Here is a 22,633-nt window from a genome sequence, read left to right on the forward strand (position 1 = left end):
CTTCTCTCCTGGTGCTCCTCAACTCGGGAATTCTCTTCCCTCTCATATCCGTCAGCTTGATTCAATAACACTTTTTTAAAACTGCCCTCAAAACTTATCTTTTCAAACTGGCATACCAATTGTGAATTCTGCACTATTACTACCAGTTATCTTTGTTTGTTTGCTAATTATTGCTTTTTGTTTTATCATTCTCTTGTTTTAATTTCACTAATGTTTAATTTTATTGTAAGGTTACCTTAAGTGCTAAGATTATAAAACGGGATTTTCTAATGGCCAAATATAACCAAAACAATTATTCAGCCTTACCTATGAAATATAATCCCCCGAGATCTGGTTTGGAGCGGTTTGTACAATCCCAAGCAGCACATGCGTGAGGCATCTTTATTCGTTACTTCACTCCACAGCAGTGCCACTCGCAATATGGCGGCGACGTTGACGTACGATGCTGATGGTCATGAGGCGTCTAGTAATTCTATCTCTATGGTGCCAAGTACGTGTACGACGCAACAGGCGCACTTTACGGCAGGCCTGATAGTAGCTGTGTATATGCCATCACTGTCGCAAACCTTCAGCGGGAGAAACTACCAGGGAAATTCTTTAAACAATTTCCGTGAGGTCAAGAAAATACAACCATGCGTATTATAGGTAAAAAAACTGCTTAAAATACAAAAGAGAAATTATTTTGCACTGGTGGTAAGCCAATAAAATAAGCAAAGTATAGAAATGTATTCATATGACGTTTATTTTTCTTTAACAGTTGTCAGCTATGGCAACGGTTCTGTTCAAATCGCTAATTATTCAAAAGTATAATTGCATGTGCGAAGTGAACTATACATGCATGCAGTTCTTTAAATTTATACAAAGCCATCTTCATCTCACATTCAGCACTTTAGGGATGTAAGTCACTGGGGGGTGCCCTTTAAAGGACTGGCATCTTGGGTTGATCCGTGTCTTGTGCCCACTGCTGCTGGGACAATCACCACCCTGAAAGTGCATAAGTGAGTTAGAAAATGGACAAATGATTTACATTTCATAGCTTGATTGCAGAGTTTCTACCAGCACATTTCAGGCGATGCCTAAGATCACAGTGCAAGACACGTGTAAAGACTGAAGTGACAGCCTCAGGATTTTATATAGCACCTTTCATAGTGAGGCATATCTTCAGTGTTCTTTACAGTTCAGCATATCTCTATTGTTTTCATATTTATCCAATGTAAATGAATCACTCTGTGTATGGTTCACTATCCCAAGGAATTTTACATTTATGGATCAGTTGTTGCCTTAAGGGTGGCATGGTGGCACAGAAGTAGTGGTGCCATCCTTCACAATAAAGAGATTTGCGTTTGTGCCCCCAATGCTCCTTGTATGGAAGTTAAATGCTCTCCTCGTGTCCATGTGGGCTTCCTTGGGGTGCTCCAGTTTCTGCTCAGAGCCCAAAGATATGCATGTTAGGTAAACTGTCCCATTATGTGTGTCTGTATGTTCACCCTGTGATGGAATGGCATCTGTCCCAGTGTTGTCCCTTCCTTGTACCCAATCAGTGCTGAGATTGGTTCCAGCTGCCCTGCAACCCTGCCCTGGATAAGCGGGTTAAGAAAATGGATGGGTTGGATGGATTGTTTTCTTCATTCTGAGCACTGACTGCACTTACAAGGGAAGTGACCAGAGTTAAGGACACCTTACAGCCTATATAGCGCCTTTCATGCTGAACATTAATGCAGGAGACTTTATAAGTACACCGCAAAATAATTCCTACATTGTCAGCGCTGGCAGGGGATGTGAATCCCTACCTTATGGTTTTATACAGCTCCTTCTGTCGTGCATAACAACGTCTTTAATAATCAGTTTTACACTGTGAGCATTGGTGGGGGGGAGTCTCTCTCACAGACACCGTATCATGTTGAGTAACTCCCCCCGTTATGGACAGTAACCTGGGACACTTCACACATAATGTAAATAGCATAATGTAAATGTATTAAATGTATATACTTTAAACATACATATCTATATAAATAAATATAAAGTCACGCATGCACGTCTCTGGATCACCCTCAGGGCTCCTCTAAGACATGTGATCCCACCCCAGGTCGATAGGGGGCACTGTCACTAATCAAGTCCTCTTCTGTTCCTCCCACATCACCAAGAAGACGCCAAGTGAGGGCACCTGGACTCCGCCCCTTCCAGTCTCCCGCTTCTAAGTCACAGGGTCAATGGAAGGAGGCGTCACTCTGTGAGCAGAGCACAGGACAGGACAGGACAGGACAGGACAGGACAGGACAGGACAGGACAGGGGTCCAGCATGAAAGACCAGCTTGAATGCATAACAGATCTGAAGCCTGATTTGGTGACTTTTAGTTTAGTTTTATTTTCTTTTTATCTATTTTTAGATAGATAGATATGAAAGGCACTATATAATAGATAGATAGATAGATAGATAGATAGATAGATAGATAGATATGAAAGGCACTATATAATAGATAGATAGATATGAAAGGCACTATATGATAGATAGATAGATAGATAGATAGATAGATATGAAAGGCACTATATAATAGATAGATAGATATGAAAGGCACTATATGATAGATAGATAGATAGATAGATAGATAGATAGATAGATAGATAGATAGATATGAAAGGCACTATATGATAGATAGATAGCTTACTTTTATTCTATGTTAATTAGTTTTCTCTGATTTTAATTTTGTCTTTGTCTTTTTTTCTCTTTTCTTCATCATGTAAAGCACTTTGAGATACATTATTTGTATAAAAATGTGCTATATAAATAAATGTTGCTGTTGTTGATAGATATGAAAGGCACTATATGATAGATAGATAGATAGATAGATAGATAGATAGATAGATAGATAGATAGATAGATAGATAGATAGATAGATAGATAGATAGATGGAGCCTTGTCTTATTTACATAACATAATAAATTATTTGGTATTTATCAGAGTTAAAGGAAGCAAAATTAAAACACAACAGTACATAGCAACTTTGAGGGACCTCTCTAAAAATTCCTTTCTTCATGTCCACCAATAGTTCTAAGCAAAAAGATCTGAGAATAACCCTTCATCTCACTCTAGCTGGACAAATTAACATTGTTAAGATGAATATCCTTCCTAAGCTTCTCTTTTTATTTCAAAACTTTCCAATATACATCACTAAATCATTTTTCAAACAATTAGATTCAACCATAACCTCATTTATTTTAAATTCAAAACATCCACGTATCCAAAGAGCGACCTAAAAAGACCGAAGGCAGAAGGTTGCATGGCTCTACCTAACTTTCAGTTTTATTACTGGGCAGGAAACATACAAGCTATAAAAACCTGGACACAAATAGATGAACATACACAGGCTTGGTCAGCAATAGAAATAAAATCCTGCAGTTCCTTTTTATATTTCCTGCTTTGAGTCCCGATAAATGCAAGTTATCGCCAATATACTGATAATCCAACTGTGCTTCACTCACTCAGACTATGGAACCAATGTAGAAAGAATTTTAAGATGGAGAATCTTTTATCTGTGGCACCTCTGGACGAGAACCACCTTTTTGAACCCCTGCAAACATAAGCAGTTTTTAATATCTGGAAAAGATTTGGGATTAAATTGCTTAAAGATCTTTATATAGACAACATCTTTGCATCATATGAACAATTACACTACAAATTTTACTTTCCAGCCACACATTTCTTTCACTATCTTCAAATTAGGAACTTTGTCAAACAGAACCTGCCCAATTTTCCTCATCTTGCACCCTCCTCCATGCCGGAAAAAATATTGCTCAGTTTGGAGCACTCAGACAGCATTTCTGCAATATATTAAATTATTTTACATTCCTTCCCTTTCAAAGATCCAAGAGGACAATGGGGAAAAGATATCTCACTCAACATCTCAGAAAAGGAGTGGAAGGTAGCAATGCAGAGAATTCACTCGAGCTCCATATGCACAAAGCATACAGTTATTCAACCTAAAATTATATATTGAACTTGCAAACGCTGCAATCAAGTCCCAGCCTCACTGGGTCACATGTTTCGGGCCTGCACCAAATTAACATCATTCTGGACCAAAACTTTTTAAGTGCCTTTCAGGCAGCCTTGGGGTCCCAATCCCTCCTGACCCACTAACAGCTGCGTTTGTTGTTCTTCCAGATGGTTTTAAAGCAGAGAAGGACAAAGAAACTGTGATCGCCTTCACTACACTATTGGCGCGCAGAGTTATTTTGCTAAACTGGAAGGATCCTAACTCTCCTCTTTTAAGTCAGTGGGTAACTGATGTTTTATACTATTTGAAATTGGAAAAGATTTAATTCTCAGTTAGAGGATCTGTGCAGAACTTTTTCAAAACCTGGCAGGATCTCATTAATAATATTTTAGAATAAGCTCTTACAGCACTTTTCTTTTTTTATCTGCCTATTAAACTCATCAATTTATGTATTTTGAACAGCTTTAAGTTTTGCTCCGATGGCCATGCTTCTCTTTCTCAGGGGTGGAGGTTGGCTTGTTTTCAATCCTATTTTTTGTAAAAATTAATCTATCTGTATGGAATGATTATAATAAAATTAAAAAAAAAAATAAAAATAAAAAAGATCTGAGAAATACAAAATGAATACCCCGTGACAAAATGGACGTTCAGTAGAGCTCCCTTTAATGACGACACAAGCGCATTTGCATTCTGCTGCGAACATCGCTTACTTTAAGAAAGTTGCATTGTGTTTTATGACCCTAGAATTATCTGTGTAACATTTGAGCAGCGATTCTGTGAGTTTGTTACGGATAAAAACTTTGAAGAAAAGGTCAGAGTGACAGTTTTTCCTTCGTTAAAGTTAGCCGTTGAAATGTCACTAGCGTTTTTTTTTTGGCATTTAGTACATTGCATTAGATAGAGATACCAGTTTTATCAAATGTTATAAGCCGCCTCGGATAAGGATTTCGGACAAATAGTAAGTAACAATATTAACTAATATTAACTACGGCTGCTGCAGCCCGAAGCTTCTGTGATAAGATTTAGCTCCCCGCTACCCTAAATTGGATTACGCGGGTTTTAACATGTTATGCTTATAATCGATTATTATTATTATTATTATAAAACATTTCAGACTAAATAGTATTATCAATAATTACGTAGCTCGCACTCGTGCCGTAATCTCGACGCCTGCGCAGTGTAGCCTAATGAGAGGCGCTAGTCAGGCTAAGGGCAAGCGAGAACTCGGAGTCACGTGGAGGGAGCGCGCTTGGAAACGCGCACGCGCAGAGAGGACCGTAGTCGCTCCTGTGCCGCTGGATTTTGAAAAGCATTTGGGATGACATTGTGCGCCGTTTATATTTTTCTTAATAAGGTACTTTGGTAAAGCTGCACAATTTTACGAGTCAATGAGCTACTGTTAAGATATTTTTATTATTCAAATTACAATAATTTGATAGAAATATAAATGCATTATCAAATATTTCACTAAGTCCAGCTAGTAAGAAGTTAAGTAAAATGACACCTTTTATTGGCTAACTAGAAACATTACAATATGCAAGCTTTCGAGGCAAGTCAGGCCCCTTCTTCGGGTAAGATTTTATCTTTACATCATTAGATTGAGAGACTACGTGATCACGTATTGGATAACATAAAAGGGGCAGTTTGTTACCTGATCATTTTTGATGGTTGGTATCTGGGAGGAGAGCTTGCCGACATTTATTTTTTTTTTCATTATTTCTTTATGAAGCTGACATACTAATTAGTTGTTCTTTTTATTTGTTTCTATCACTGTAAAAAATGTCCGTAAATTTAACGGCAAAAACACTGTGAATGGTGAAAGTAGAACACCGTTTCTGAAAAAAATGAAAATGACCTAATGTTCAACTGAAAATTACCTGTATATCTTAAACAATACATTTCATTATTTTTTGCAGGACAATTCTGCACAATCGACATGTTTCTACTGTCAAAATATGCAACATACCGTATACTGATATATTACGGTTATTAATGGAAATGATTGGTTACAGCGCATGCTTGTACATGACGTGCACAGTTTACAAGTCGAATGTTCTAGATTTTATTTTCCAAATCTTTCGGTGAGTGAGCTTTGGATGGTAACGTTTGATACGAGTAGTTATTTTATTATGTAGAAAACCTGGTTATTTATTAAGTTAGACATCAAGGCGTGTTTTATTTTTTGAAGTGCTTTGCGTTTTCTATTTCGCTTGTGTTCAATTCGGCCCTCATTAACAAATAAGTTGTGATTTTGCGCTAAAGTGATCTCGGTTTTAATAAACCACCATTTGTTAATATAGCATAGTCATTACAGCAATTAAATTTTAGATACAGTATTTTTGTTTGCCGAAGGAACCAAAACAACTTTTGGAGCTTTTTAAGAATTTCGCAGCCTGGAGTGAGTCCGCAATTATAAGGGTGCTCTTTCACAAAAGCGTAACCATCATTCATGAATGCCATTTTTATAACGTTTCCGTGAATGGGGTTGGGGGTTAGGACCATTTTAAACTGGTTAAATCTGCCTAAACAGAAATACAATAACTTCAGAAATTTTTATTACCTCTGAAATGAAGTAAATTTTCAATGGTTTACATGTTACCTTTGTACGTAATAGTAATGCGTGTTCACTGTTCACCAAATTATATAAAATACAGTCATAATAGCCAGGGGCGGATTAAGACGAAATTCGGCCTGATGTCGGCTTTGGTGCTTGTGCATTCGACACTCACAGTACATGCGCACTCAGACCGACCAAGGAGCCTGAATTGCCTGCGACGCCACCAGCCAGCCTTTATTGAACATGAATAATAATAACGACGTAGTATCGTAACAACTCGAGATTAACATCAAACTACATAACATCAACATTCAATAGCAATTGTCTGAAAAGTGCACTTAATGCAGAAAACCTAACAATGAAATACACACAATTTCACAATTCTCTTACGAAACAGAGTAAGAAAAAATTAATTTGCAGAGACATTGGGTCAAAGTGACTCAGTTCAGGCTCTTCAGCGTAAAAATTTGTCCACGATTTAAATTTCATAATAGACCAGAATCCTGTTGAGGATTTTAAAAATTCTAAACATCCATGCCGGGCCCACAGGCTGGCTTTTAGCTTTACCTTTATAGATAGCCATTTAAATAGCCATCGATTTTAACTGTACAACTAACTTTCAAGGTGAAAAATTTACTATGTGGCACTTACCGAACAGTAATAAAGTGGCAAGAATGCACAAGATATTGCAAAAAACGCAGCTAAATTACTAATTAAACTGTTTAATGTAAAATTGATAGCATTAACGCCTGGACAAACTGGTGAGGAAGGCAGGCTGTATTGTAAGCACGGAGTTGGACAGTTTGACATCTGTGGCAGAGCGACGGGCGCTGAGCAGACTCCTGTCAATCATGAAGAATCCACTGCATCCACTGAACAGGATCATCTCCAGACAGAGGAGCAGCTTCAGAGACAGACTGAGGAGACCCCACACTATGCGACTCTTCAGTTCCACCCGGGGGGTAAACGTTAATATTATATAAAGTTGTTGACTGTAATACCTGCATTGTTATCACTCTATAATTTAATATTGCTTTGTATCAGTATGCTGCTGCTGGAGTATGTGAATTTCCCCTTGGGATTAATAAAGTATCTATCTATCTACCTAATCTCTAATCTATTTTACATGAAACTTCAAGGGCAGTTTATTTTACCAGTATCAACAATTCAGAATATTATGGAAGAGATGCAGAACATACACGAGTTAGGAGAGACCCATAGACTATGTAAATTTTAATGGTTATTTTATTCAGCTCTCTATGATCAATACATGGCTGAAGTGCAACATCCTTTTTTTCTTTTTTGAAATTTAATTAATTTTATTGCAATCATTCCATACAAATCAATTAATTTTTACAAAAAGTAGAATTGAGAACAAGTCGACCCCCACCCCAGACTATGTAAATTAAATTCATTGCTTAATGCTGACCTTTCATTATCAGATAGATAGATAGATAGATAGATAGATAGATAGATAGATAGAGTGAAAGGCACTATATAATAGATAGATAGATAGATAGATAGATAGATAGATAGATAGATAGATAGATATGAAAGGCACTATATAATAGATAGATAGATAGATAAATGAAAGGCACTAGATAGATAGATAGATAGATATATATAAAAGGCACTATATAATAGATAGATAGATAGATAGATAGATATAAAAGGCACTATATAATAGATAGATAGATAGATAGATAGATAGATAGATAGAGTGAAAGGCACTATATAATAGATAGATAGATAGATAGATAGATAGATAGATAGATAGATAGATAGATAAATAAATGAAAGGCACTAGATAGATAGATAGATAGATAGATAGATACAGTAGATAGATAGATAGAGTGAAAGGCACTATATAATAGATAGATAGATAGATAGATAGATACTTTATTAATCCCAAAGGGAAATTGTAAAAAAAAAAAAGTAAAAATTTTAGATACAGTAAAACAAAGTGACTCATTCATATCTTGCCATTCAGGGTCTATGAGAACATCACATTCAAGAACACAGTCATTTAAGAAACTGATTAACTACATAGAACCTAAGAAAGTGTATCTAGGAAGAGACGAGAACAGAAAAGAGAGATTTGCATATTACTGTATGTTCCACTGTATGTGAAAGAAGCACTGAAATGTCTGCTCGATTCAGAGCTCTGGAATGAAACAGTATCTCAGAAAGACCCTTCCACAGATGTCCTCTGTGATATCAGTGATGGTAACATATTTAAATCCAGCAGGTTCTTCCAGGATTATCCTTCATATGCAAAATGAATCTTGTTTCTTGTATCAAGACGCTTTTGAAGTGGTGAATCCATTGGGGGTCTGCAAGAAAGAAGCATAAAGTGCTAGCCATGTATCTCTCTCTCGTTAATTTACCTCCTCATTTTCGATCCAGTGCAGATCACATGAAGATTGTGTTGCTATGTAGAGAGAAGGACTTTAAAGATTTTGGCCATGGTAAGGTTTTTTCTGACTTGGTGTTCGATTTGAGAGACTTAGAAGAAAATGTCATTGCTGTTTCTGAAGATGCGGTTATATATGGGACTGTGTATTGTATTGTTGGGGATAATCTGGGTTCTCGTTGAACAGGGGGGTTTACTGAGAATTTCATGATGGGTGGCACGATGGCACAGTGGGTGGCGCTGCTGCCTCGCAGTTAGGAGACCTGAGTTCACTTCCCGGGTCCTCCCTTGCGTGGAGTTTGCATGTTCTCCCCGTGTCTGCGTGGGTTTCCTCCCACAGTTCAAAGACATGCAGGTTAGGTGCATTGGTGGTCCTAAATTGTCCCTGGTGTGTGCTTGGTGTGTGTGTGTGGGTGCCTGCAGTGGGCTGGCGCCCTACACGGGGTTTATTTCCTGCCTTGCACCCTGTATTGGCTGGGATTGGCTGCAGCCGACCCCCATGACCCTGTAGTTAGGAAATAGCGGGTTGGATAATGGATGAATCTTCTCTGTCCACCTTCACCGTTTCCAACAAAAAAAAATATATAAAAGTGCAGAAAGTTTTTGGATGTCTCTCGTATAGGTATAATTTTTCTTTTTTTAAAGTTTAAGATTTGGGTTTTCACTGCCCACCAGTCAAAAATAAGATCACAGTGGTTCATTTTGGGTGGCACGGTGGCACAGTGGGTAGCGCTGCTGCCTCGCAGTTAGGAGACCTGGGTTCGCTTCCCGGGTCCTTCCTGCGTGGATTTGCATGTTCTCCCCGTGTCTGCGTGGGTTTCCTCCCACAGTTCAAAGACATGCAGGTTAGGTGCATTGGCGATCCTAAATTGTGTGCTTGGTGTGTGTGCGTGTGTGCCCTGGGGTGGGCTGGTGCCCTGCCCAGGGTTTGTGTCCTGCCTTGCACCCTGTGTTGGCTGGGATTGGCTCCAGCAGACCCCTGTGACCCTGTAAGGATATAGCGGGTTGGATAATGGATATATGGATGGATGAATTTCATGATGACCCCAATGTAACTGGGCCACAGAGAACCATCGAGAGTTACAACTCTTCCACTGATTTATTGCAAGTTGAGAAATCTGAAGTTCAAGGGGTAAAATTCAAATCAGTCTTCGATTCTTTAAAGCATTACAGTGTTTGCCAGCCTGGTCTGCCACCCTGTCTTGGTCATGACATTTTTGAAGGCATCCTCTCTTATGATATTTGTTTATACTTGAGGTACTTTATAAAGAAGAAAAAATGGTTTACATGCTTAGTTTTGAACAGACGCATTTCTCAGTTTGAATATAGTGAGTGGTTCTGACGCCCTCACAAAGCCACGTGAAGTTAGTTCACAAGGTTACAGGCTTACGGGTCAAGCCATTCAGAACTGGGGTTTTCTAAGGCTCTTGCCAGTTTTAATTGGTGATTTAATTGCTGAGCCTGAAGACAATGTCTGGCAAGTGACACTTCAGCTTAAGGGTATAATCGATCTCATTTGCGCTCCTAAAATCTCAGAATCTCAAGATTGCACACTGAGATGTTTTGATTCAGGAGTTAAGTGGAATCCAGAAAAATGTTGTTTCCAGATATTAAATTGAAGCCAACACTTCACTATCCGAGACACTACCCTGGATTGATTTTGAAATGTGGGCCTCTTATTAGACTGAAAGTAAGCACGGTTATTTTAAAAGGTGCGCTCGACATTTGAAACACTTTAAAAATCTGTGTCTTACACTCGCTGAGAGGCATTGAATATTTCAGGCCTGTCTTTCTGCTGGATCCTTGTTTCCCCCAGTTTTGGAAGTAAAAGATCCCTCTCCATTTTACTCTGAATCTGGAAAAAGTGCAGTTAGACCATTTGGATTTACAAAGTCCAATACAAAGGTTTCAGTGAATATGCAGTTTAACTCTTTCAGGGCTGAATATTTCTTCCAAAAACCTCAGTTTTCCGGAAAGCACACAATGCACTGGTGTCACACAGATCAACATAAATCGTCTGTTGCTGCGCACTGTGGCTGCTGTTGGCACTTGTTCGGCATGTCTGGCAGCAGTGGCGGCTTGATGGCCAGTAGCAATGCACGGCGGGCCGGCTACCTCTTCGTCTTCGTACAGCAGGTGGGCAACAGTGGCAGTGTGACGCAATATGGTTTGCACCTCTTGTCGTCATAAGTGGTGGTCCTCCTAGGCGATCACTGCTGTCAGCGTATCAGCTACATGAACGTGTTCAGCATCACGATCAGCACTTGACTGATAAGCCGATGCTGGTACCTCACTTTTGTTTTTGATATCCATTTCCAGATCACTTGCACCAAAGTCAGAGTCCGATTCAGCAATAATACGGAAAACGTCCATGGGGTATTTTTCTTTGCACATTTGCTTTAGTCTCGCCAGATGTTGATGCCATTTTAGAGGCTGTTTGCTCTTCACTACTCATGCACACGCAGGGAATCGAAGTCAAATCAACAAAGCTATGTAACTTTCCTTCAAGCAAAGAGAGTCGAACTAAAAAGTAAGGGCGAATTTTGTCGCGGTTTACAGCCCATTGACGCCCTCTGCCCCTGAATTTCGACAAAAGTCAACATCAGCCCTGAAAGAGTTAAAGGAACGGTTTACAAGAAGGGTCAGTTTATAATCATCAGGAATGGTGATGTTTTGGAGTTTGGTGAACTTGTGGCCATTTTTGTCAAAATGACTCTGATGTTTATCTTTTGACAAAGGCATTTGTGGCTGATGTCCTTGTATACTGTGAAAAGTCCGCTGCTTGAATAATGATGATTTGACTGACTACTATCTGTCACCATGTTACATGATGAATGGATGCAAGGTGATCGATCCCATTGAAGCACGGCATTCTGTCAAAAAACAAATTTTTGAGGCATTGGTGGTGAATTAATAATAATAATAATAATACATTTTATTTATACAAGGCGCCTTTCAGAGAACTCAAGGACACCGAACAAACAAATAAATAAATAAATAAATACAAAACACAACTATAAACAACTTAAAACATATTGCTACGTTACGGAACACCACTTTACTGTGTTCTTCAGCCCAGGGTTATGGAACCTGATTCATAGAGAACTACGTTTTTGAATGTATAATGTTAATAAGTTAAGTTTATTAGCCGGGTGAGAAGCCTTAAAGATAGATAGATAGATAGATAGATAGATAGATAGAAGTGAAATGCACTATATGATAGATAGATAGATAGATAGATAGATAGATAGATAGATATAAAAGGCACTACATAATAGACAGATAGATAGATAGATAGATAGAAGTGAAAGGCACTATATGATAGATAGATAGATAGATAGAAGTGAAAGGCACTATATGATAGATAGATAGATAGATAGATAGATAGATAGATAGATAGATAGATAGATAGAAGTGAAATGCAATAGATAGATAGATAGATAAAAGTGAAAGGCACTATATGATAGATAGATAGATAGATAGATAGATAGATAGATAGATAGATAGAAGTGAAAGGCACTATATGATAGATAGATAGATAGATACTTTATTAATCCCAAGGGAAAATTCACATAATCCAGCAGCAGTATACTGATACAAAGAAACAATTTTAAATTAAATAGTAATAAAATGAAAAAATAAAAATAAAAAAGCAGACAATAACTTTGAGTAATGTTAGCATTTACTCCCCCAGGTGGAATTGAAGAGTCGCATAGTGTGGGGAGGAACGATCTCCTCAGTCTGTCAGTGGAGCAGGACGGTGACAGCAGGCTGTCACAGAAGCTACTCCTCTGTCTGGAGATGACACTGTTCAGTGGATGCAGTGGATTCTCCATGATTGACAGGAGTTTGCTTAGTGCCCGTCGCTCTGCCACAGATGTTAAATTGTCCAACTTTACTCCTACAATAGAGCCTGCCTTCCTCACCAGTTTGTCCAGACGTGAGGCGTCCTTCTTCTTTATGCTGCCTCCCCAGCACACCACCGCGTAGAAGAGGGCACTCGCCACAACCGTCTGGTAGAACATCTGCAGCATCTTACTGCAGATGTTGAAGGATGCCAACCTTCTCAGAAAGTTTAGTCTGCTCTGACCTTTCTTACATAGAGCATCAGTATTGGCAGTCCAGTCCAATTTGTCATCCAGCTGCACTCCCAGATATTTATAGGTCTGCACCCTCTGCACAGTCACCTCTGATGATCACAGGGTCCATGAGGGGCCTGGGCCTCCTAAAATCCACCACCAGCTCCTTGGTTTTGCTGGTGTTAAGGTGTAATTGGTTTGAGTCGCACCATTTAACAAAGTCCTTGATTAGCTTCCTGTACTCCTCCACCTGCCCACTCCTGATGCAGCCCACAATAGCAGTGTCATCAGTGAACTTTTGCACGTGGCAGGACTCCGAGTCATATTGGAAGTCCGATGTATATAGATTGAACAGGACCGGAGAAAGTCCAGTCCCCTGCGGCGCGCCTGTAGGGATTATTATTATAAAGGGATTATTCAGCCCAAAATGAATGTATGCCATTATGTATTTACAGCTGTAACATCTGCTTTTCTTTTTTAGAAAAAGTAAAGGACAAGTTTATTTGTTTTGTAGCAGGGCTACGTAGTAATAATGTATTCGATGTGTGTGCTGAGTGCGTGTTACTTCCATCGTCCCGTTTACTGTTCGTTATGTGTACCTCAGTGAATGTCGTCCCCGTAAGTGCAGAGGGGACGGATTTGGGAGAGAGACCGCAGCCCCAGGATGGAAAGCACCTGTTGACATTCAGTTACATCCGGTTCGTTAATATTTAAACCAGGAGTGCCCAATGCGTCGATCGCAATCGACCGATGGATCGCAAAGGTAGTGCAGGTAGATCTTGTTGCATTAAAAAAAAATTTTTTTTTAAACGTTAGTCTATCATATATCCTCCTTAACCCATTTACCACTTGATTGACATACAGGGCGGCCAATCTGAGATCTCTCTTCTTCTCACACACTGATCATCCTGCACTCGCGATCAAACATGTGAGCTACTGCAAAACACTGGCTGTGATCTAGTTAGCCTTCCAATTTATTTCGACTAAAGAAGGGATTTAAAAAAAAATTGTTTGGGGAGGGTATGGGCTGGATGTGGAATTGGAAGAGGATTTTTTTTCTCTCACAATGTCACAATCGAAGTGCGTTTGTCTGATCTGTCAAACTGTCATTGCTATTCCAAAGAAGGAAAATGTGGAAAGGCAAATTTCGAACTGCTCATAAAAACTACGAAACTGACGTCCTTCTGAAAAGCGATCTGAGAAAGAGAAAGGAGAGGGAAATAAAATCGCAGTTAATCAGACAGCCATCATTTTTCACTTGGATGAATTCAAAAGCTCCTTGACTGCATTATTCGGCTCTACTTATTTATGCGAGTCAGCCTGTTCTCACATGACGATTATTAAATCCAAATACTATGTTGACCATAAATGTATCGAATTGTTATTGTGCCATAAAGGTTATTCAGTTTTGAAAGGTACGGCAACATACATTTTATTTATAAAGTATACTCAGTAATATATATAAATATATATATATATCAATCAATCAATCAACATTTATTTATATAGCACATATTCATACAAAAAAATGTAGCTCAAAGTGCTTTACAAAATGAATAGAAAAATAGAAGACACAATAAAAAATAAACATAAGTCAACATTAATTAACATAGAATAAGTAAGGTCCGATGGCCAGGGTGGACAGAAAAAACAAAAAAAACTCCAAAGCTGGAGAAAAAAAATAAAATCTGTAGTGATTCCAGACCACGAGACCGCCTGACCAGTCCCCTCTGGGCAATCTACCTAACATTAGTCAAACAGTCCTCTTTGGATTTAGGGTTTTCATGGAAGGACCTGATGATGACGGTCACGTAGACTTCTGGCTTTCAGTCCATCAATGTTGGTGCATCATGATGCTTTGAGTAGGTGGAGGTGGCAGGCCGCCACCACAAAGAAACCGGAAAAAGAAACAGAAGAGAGAGTTGGGGTCAGTACGGATTTTGGAGCCACTGTGAATAGTTATTGTGATGAATTTAACAAACAGAGTATCAGGATTAAGTTAAAGTGAAGTTATAAAAAGGCCATGTTTAAGTAATGTGTTTTCAGCATATATATATATATATATATATATATATATATATATATATATATATATATATATGGGATGGTCCTTCTGGAAGGTTCTCCTCTCTCCACAGAGGACCTCTGCAGCTCTGACAGAGTGACCATCAGGTTCTTGGTCACCTCCCTGACTAAGGCCCTTCTCCCCCAATCGCTCAGTTTAGATGGCCGGCCAGCTTTAGGAAGAGTCCTGGTGGTTTTGAACTTCTTCCTTACGGATGATGGAGGCCACTGTGCTCATTGGGACCTTCAAAGCAGCATCAATTATTTCTGTAACCTTCCCCAGATTTGTGTCTCGAGACAATCCTGTCTCGGAGGTCTACAGACAATTCCTTTGACTTCATGTTTGGTTTGTGCTCTGACATAAACTGTCAACTGTGGGACCTTCTATAGACAGGTGTGTGCCTTTCCAAATCAGGTCACATGAACTGAATTGACCACAGGTGGACTCCAATTAAACATCTCAAAGATGATCTCAAAGATGATCAGGGGAAACAGGATGTCTCTGAGCTCAGTTTGGAGCTTCATGGCAAAGGCTGTGAATACTTATGTACATGTGTTTTGTCAGTTTTTTTATTTTTAATAAATTTGCAAAAATCTCAAGTGAACTTTTTTCACGTCGTCATTATGGGGTGTTGTGTTTAGAATTCTGAGGAAAAAAATGAATTTAATCCATTTTGTCCTTAAATCCAACGTCCAATCCTTAAACAAACGTCCTGCCCCCTTAAATCAAACTTTTAGAAGTTGAGAAAGAAAATAATAGATTACCCACAAACTGAATATGGACAAGAGTTACTACAGTGGTTGAAAAATCCACTAGAAAAGGCACAAATAAGACGATAGGTTTCACCTCCTGTTCGCTCTTTCCCTCCCTGCTCTGTTTGTCCGCAGGCTCACAGCACTCGGCAGAGATCCCCCACTCACCCTCCCCCCAGCTAAACATCCAATCACCGTTAGTATGCAAATGACCCGGTGTCAGGTTTCTCAGTCGGCAGGGCAGAGCAAAATGAGCTGCACAACAGCGGGAGGCTTTGAGGAAGCAGCAAATCTCTGTCGTCAAAATCATTGCGACTGGTGAGAGAATTAACAACAACTAAAAAATGCATCTACTCTATATTTTTACGGTCAATGGGGGGCTAGTCCATTGTTCTTCTCACAGTTTCAGTCTGGTAGAGAAGTGTTTCTTTCTCGACCCCACAAGCACCACTGTGAGCCTTTCTGCTGCATAGAGCCGACTGGAGGACCCGTGTCTGTCTGTCAGACCCCGACACAAAGCCCCGGCCCAGCTTTCAACTCTGCACTCGACAGTTTTCTCGTTTCGTATACTGATTGATGTAATCCAGCGATTTTAGTAAAGTTTATTCACTTTCCACCTCAACTTCCAGCAGCTCACAAAGGGAAAGTTAATGCTGTGAGATGCATCCTTTTTTCCAAGCTTTTAAAAAGTGTGGCGCTGCCCCGGCTGTACCAATAGCAGTAACAAAGATCAGAGACGGCAGCTAGCATGTCTACTCCTGTGGCATCAACAGGCACTGCTTTCCATGTGCCTCTGCCAACAATTGCTGCCCCAAAGCAACCTGCTCAGCTACCCAGTGAGTTAAATGGCACCAATACTGGTCAGTTACCCCAAACGTGTACTAGGTGGTACAACATTAAGATCATTCAATCCTGCCTGGTACCGCACACGACCGTGGCTGGAGTACTCTGTTTGTGGGACGTATGCTTCTGTTTCCCCTGTCGGAAATATGGCAGCACTGTTAATGAGAGGGATGTAGTTTTTACCTTAACTGGTTTTAACAACTGGAAAGCAGCACTTGATCGAGACAAGGGACTACAGAGGCATGTGTCCAGTGTGCAGGAATGCCAGCTTCTTACTCCGGCCCTCACCCCCAGGACGCCAGGAGGAGCTCTCCCGACAGCAGGATCGTGCCCCGAGTTCCAGTAGGGCCTCATGGACTATGTAGTGTTTATACACAGCCCTGCTGGATACCTTGGGGGCCACAGGGAGTCGCTGTAGGGGGCCCTATAACCCAGGAGTACGTCATGGTCACGTGACAGGAAGGAACGACGTGCTCCCGGGTTAAAGAAAAGGACTGTTTACCCTGACCCGGAAGGAATAAGGGACTGTGATGTAGGACGGCCCGGATACACACAGGCGGACACCGTTTCAGTCATCACCTCACGTTTATTTACAGTCCTTTTATATACAGTGTCACGCATGCACGACTAGGAGACCGCGGATGGATCTTAAAACACATCAAAGGACGTTCGCCGGCGGGGAATGGCGGGGTACTAACCTTGTTTCTTTGTTTTCCAGGACTAAAGACGCTCCGCCATAAGACCTTGCCCGCAGTACGTTCACTTCCGCCTTTCCTCCGCCATCTTCCCTGACGTCAGCAGTCCCATCATCCATCACGCCTCCTTCCCAGCATTCCTGCACTTCCGGCTCCTCCCATATAAAAATGGCCGCCGACGCCGCGCATGAATGTTGTTTATTTGTGTTTTGACCCTGCATTTATTTTCTGAAAAGTCTGGAGTGTCGACAATATAAGGGGCCGGAAAACCCCAAACCTTTTTGTTGTCTCCTGTTACATCTTTTACAACAGAATCTTATGTGCACCACCACCAAACCCCCACAGTCTCCCCAAAGTCCAGGCTCTCAATAGCCACTTTCTTCTTCCCACACACAAGTCACACTTGGGCCTCTCCTCGCCTCCTCTGCACCGACCTCGTCTTCCTCCTCACTCGACTCCAGCCTTGATTGCAGGGCAGCGGCTCCTTAAATAGGCGGCTGATTGCCGACCGCACCCAGCCACCTGTGCCACCAGCCACAACCATGTAAATGCTTGAACCATCTGGACTGAGCATAAAAGCAGAGAGGCCAGAGGGGGACCAGGCCCGTCGCGACAAGGCAGGCAAACCAAGCAATTGCCTGGGGCCCCAAGACAACGACTGGTTAAGAATAAAATGCAGCGACAAACTGTGTGAGCGCCCCATTGATAGTGAATGCAGTAAAGTGCAATGACACTGTTATCGGGATCCCCTCAAGGGGGCCCCCCTCGCTGACAGCAGCCAGCCAACCACGCGATCTCTGCTGCCGGAAAAATACAAAACTTCCTCGGCAGTCATGAAGCGGAATTATGCTTCAGGAAGCCAAAAAAGAAAGAAGAGAAAGGAAGAGGAGGATAAGAAAAAACAAGACAGTGGTAAGTGATAAATTACACACATCAAATAGCTCGACTTGTCTTGTACAAAGGGTGCAATTTTGCAGCAGGTAGGCTAGCAGAAATATGTTTATGTATCATACATAAATGACATGACATTGCTATAGCTTTGTAATAGGTTTTGATGAAAGTGGCATAGCATGCTATACTAACTATTCCACTGTGATAATCTATTTAGGAAAACCACACAATAAATTCTGTGCATCAAACATTAGCTTGGGATGTTTTTAAGCATTGGTAGTCGACTCACAGCACTACTAATAATTAGTAAACATTTAATTATAATTTCATTGTTTGTTAACAGTAAAAAGTTGATTTATATAGCACATTTCATACACAATGGCAATTCAAAGTGCTTTACATAGAAGAAATGAAAATAATAAAAAGAAATAAGAATAATTGGCCTCTGGTGAGAGGAGCTTTTCAGCTTTGAAGCTGATAAAAAATTACATGAGGTCCACGGTGGGCCAAGAAAAGGCTCACAGGACTGGCACTTATGTCAATTGAGCGGGATGTTCGCCAGTCTTTGGACACGGAGGGCATTGTGATTGCCTTTGCAGAAAACAAGGCTCGCAGACAGCAGTTTTAGATAATTTGCACATGTTTGAGAGAACTGAAAAATGTTAATTTTGTATGTATGTATGTGTGTGTGTGTGTTTTTAAGTATGTTGGATTTAGTTATTGTGCACCTTTTTAATGTATATTTGATTTTATGGTACAGTGGTGTTTTTTTGCAAATGTTCAATTGTTGAAAATGTTCAAATTTTATGCACTTTATATGCAACAGCAGTATTTACACTCTAAACATTTTTTTATTTATGCACAGTATATGCAACAGCAGTATTTGCACTGTAAACCTTTTTTATTTATATAAAGTGTGAGTGAATTTAAACTGTATGGCTACGCTGTGGTTCCTTTTATGCGCGGGGGCCTCCATGTCCATTTTGCTTGGGGCCCCCAAATTCCTTCAAACGGCCCTGGGGGGGACTGTGGGTTCAATGTTGGTTGGTAAAACACAACTTGAAAAAAAACATTACATGTCAAGAGTATCGGTAGTGCTAGAAGGTTTCTCTGTGCAAATGAGTTGGGGCTCCGTGGGACTGCAGAAACCTTGAGACATGATGCAGCGGGTAGTGATGCTTCAGGACATTGCTTCAGGTATTTTTCTAAAACTGATGGAATATACCTTCGAGAAGGATGAGAAGCTAGCAAGAATTGCTAAGGGTATCCCAAAAAAAATGCAAAATACACATCTAAGGATATCCAAAATGAAATTATCCAAACACTGGCTGACATGGTGCTTGGAGAGGTCAGGAAAAAATATGAAAGTGCTGATTCTGCAGGGTTTTGCCTCGAAAGTGATGGGACCAGGGATAGGCGCAATGTGATAATACGGTTTGTCAGAAATTCCATGCCAGAGGAGCATCTTATTGGGTTGCTTGACTTGCAACAACTTGATGCAGAGTCCATCACCTGTGAGATGCTCTTCCACCTTTCTGTTGCTGGCTACAGTGCTGACAGTATACTTAGCCAGTGTTACGATGGGGTTAGAGGTGGTGAACAAGCTCTGCTCCAAAAGAGGCTTGACAGATATGTCCCACACACCAACTGCACTTAGTGGTTGTGCATGCCATGCAGAGTGAGCCGTGTGTAAAAAGATTTTTTCGCCCATCGTAGTTCACTCTACAACTTTTTTCACCACCACTATGTGCTCAATAAACATGCTGCACCTTGTCTAAAAAGGCTGCATGAGATCAGATGGACAAGCCACTATGAGGTGAGGTGACAAGGTGCACTGTGGACAATCAAGAACACATCCTTAGTATCCTCTGAGATGACAGAGGATGATGATGCTGCAGTTGACCTGTGCACCGAGGCATGAGGCCTGCTATGCCAAATTAAGAGGCATCACTTCTTTGAGATTGGAAAGTTCCCAGTGTGGGCGCTTGGTGTCTTGAAACCAGTAAATGCTCTTCTACACTCTCAGTCAGTCAATCTGTGCAGTGCTTCTGAGGTTGTTAGTGCAGCACTGGACTCCTTAAAAAACATCCGTGAGGAGGACTGTTGGGGAGTGTCATCTCCTGCTGAGGAGGAGTCACGTCCAACAAAGAGAAGGAGAACAATGAGCAAACACCTGGGTCAAAGTGTTGTGCTCTCAACTCTGGGCCATACAGACTCTGGTGACCCCACCATTCCCACACCCACCCCAGTCTCTGAACAGATCCCCGCTCAACATCCTTGACAGGGCCATTTCAGAAATGGAAACTAGATTTTCACACAAGAAGATTGACCTGATGAGAGCCACATCTAGTCTTGCACCCAAATCTAGAGCTTTTCCAGATCCCATCCTGTTGCACCCTCTGGCTGTGATGGCTGGCACTGTAGCAGATGTTGTAAGTCTGGAAAATGAAGTTCTTGTGGCAAAACAGATGCTGCTCAAAAAACAGTTCAAAGGAAACAGACCTGTCCGCTGTGTGTAAACTCCTGCAGGAGTACAAGGAAGCCGTTCCTGAGTTGTATAAATTGTGTGTAATAGCCCTGGTCATTGGTGTGTCTTCACCATCGTGTGAGAGTTCCTGCTCCACTTTGTCACGGGTCCTAACCCCCTATTGTCACACCATGTTACATGAAACAAAGAGGAATTTGGTGATCCTGGCCCATGAGAAGTCCATAACAAATAACTTGGATATGGATGAATTTGGAAGAGTTTCTGCAAAGGGAAACAGGAGACTGTTGTTGTAGAGTGGACTGAGGAGAAAGAAGAGCGGAGCTGTTTAGTTGCAAGCAGATAGTTCAGTGGCTTGCAAAACAAAAAAGCTTAAAACAAGACAAAAAGAAGAAGAAAGTTCAAATGTTCTGTTCTAAATCTGTTGTGCTCTGCAAATCCATCCATCCATTTTCCAACCCGCTGAATCCGAACACCGGGTCATGGGGGTCTGCTGGAGCCAATCCCAGCCAACACAGGGCACAAGGCAGGAACCAATCCCGGGCAGGGCGCCAACCCACCGCAGGACACACACAAACACACCAGGGCCAATTTAGAATCGCCAATCCACCTAACCGGCATGTCTTTGGACTGTGAGAGGAAACCCACGCAGTCACGGGGAGAACATGCAAACTCCATGCAGGGAGCGAACCCGGGTCTCCTAACTGTGAGGCAGCAACGCTACCCACTGCGCCACTGTGCTGCTCTGCAAATTAGTTTGAGAATTGTAGGAAAAGACACGGTGAATTGGTTTGTTTTTTTAATTACTATGCCAACCCTTTTTAGTTTTGTAAGTATTGGCTATATTGAGAGGTCTTATTTTATTCTTACTTTATTTTGCAAATTTATTTGAGAATTAAGCTATCCAGTTAAGATACATTTTATGTCGTTGGCTGTAAAGATCTGGATGGATATTTTATTTTATTCTTTATTTTATTTTATTTTTTTATTCTATTTTTCAGTTTTATTTTTCAAGACTTGGTGAATTTGATTTTTTTTTTTTTTAATAACTTGGCCAACCCTTTTTAGTTTTGTAAATAGAAGTGTTATTGTTGGGTTCGAATATATTTGATATAGGCCATCCAGTTAAGTTAAATGTCATGTGTGAAGGATGGCCGGTCGTTCATCCCGGCCAATACCCCCACGCCGCCAGGTGGAGCCCTCCCTGCAGCATGGAGGTGCCCCGAACGCCAGAAGGGAATTATGGACGTTGGAGTTTTCCTTTACAGCCCTGCTGGATACCATGGGGGCCAATAGAAGGCGCTGCAGGGAGGAGCAGTGACTATTTTCTCCTACGCCCCGGAAGCACACATGGACAAGGGGAATGACGTGCTTCCGGGGTAAAGAAGAAGGTTTTTCATCTGACCCGGAAGTGTTCCTAGTCACGTGAACAGAGAGGGCAAAACACTTCCGGGGCAAGGACTATAAAAGACTGAAAGAGACACCAGAGTGTTGAGCTGAGCTGGGTGGTAGGAGGGCAACGCGTCTGGGAGTCGGAGGATTGTTTATTGATTGTGTATTTTGTATTGTATGAGTATTGTGGTGGAGAGGGTGCTTTGTGCACTGTACTGTGACAATAAAGTCAATTATTGGACTTTTATTTGGTGTCTGACGTTTGATTGGAGGGTTCAAGGGAGCGATACTGCCCCCTATCTGTCACACATGTTTTTAGTTGTTATAATCTGATGAGGAATATTTTATTTGATTTTTTGTTGTTTTATTTTTCAGTTTTCCTCCGGAGGGATTGCCACCTTATCGTGGTCAGGGGTTTTGCGTGCCTCAGTGACCCTAAGAGCTACACCAGCAGAAGTTTATCCTTCAG

The sequence above is a fragment of the Polypterus senegalus genome, chromosome 12, assembly GCF_016835505.1.
Source record: "Polypterus senegalus isolate Bchr_013 chromosome 12, ASM1683550v1, whole genome shotgun sequence".
Classification (NCBI taxonomy): Eukaryota; Metazoa; Chordata; class Cladistia; order Polypteriformes; family Polypteridae; genus Polypterus; species Polypterus senegalus.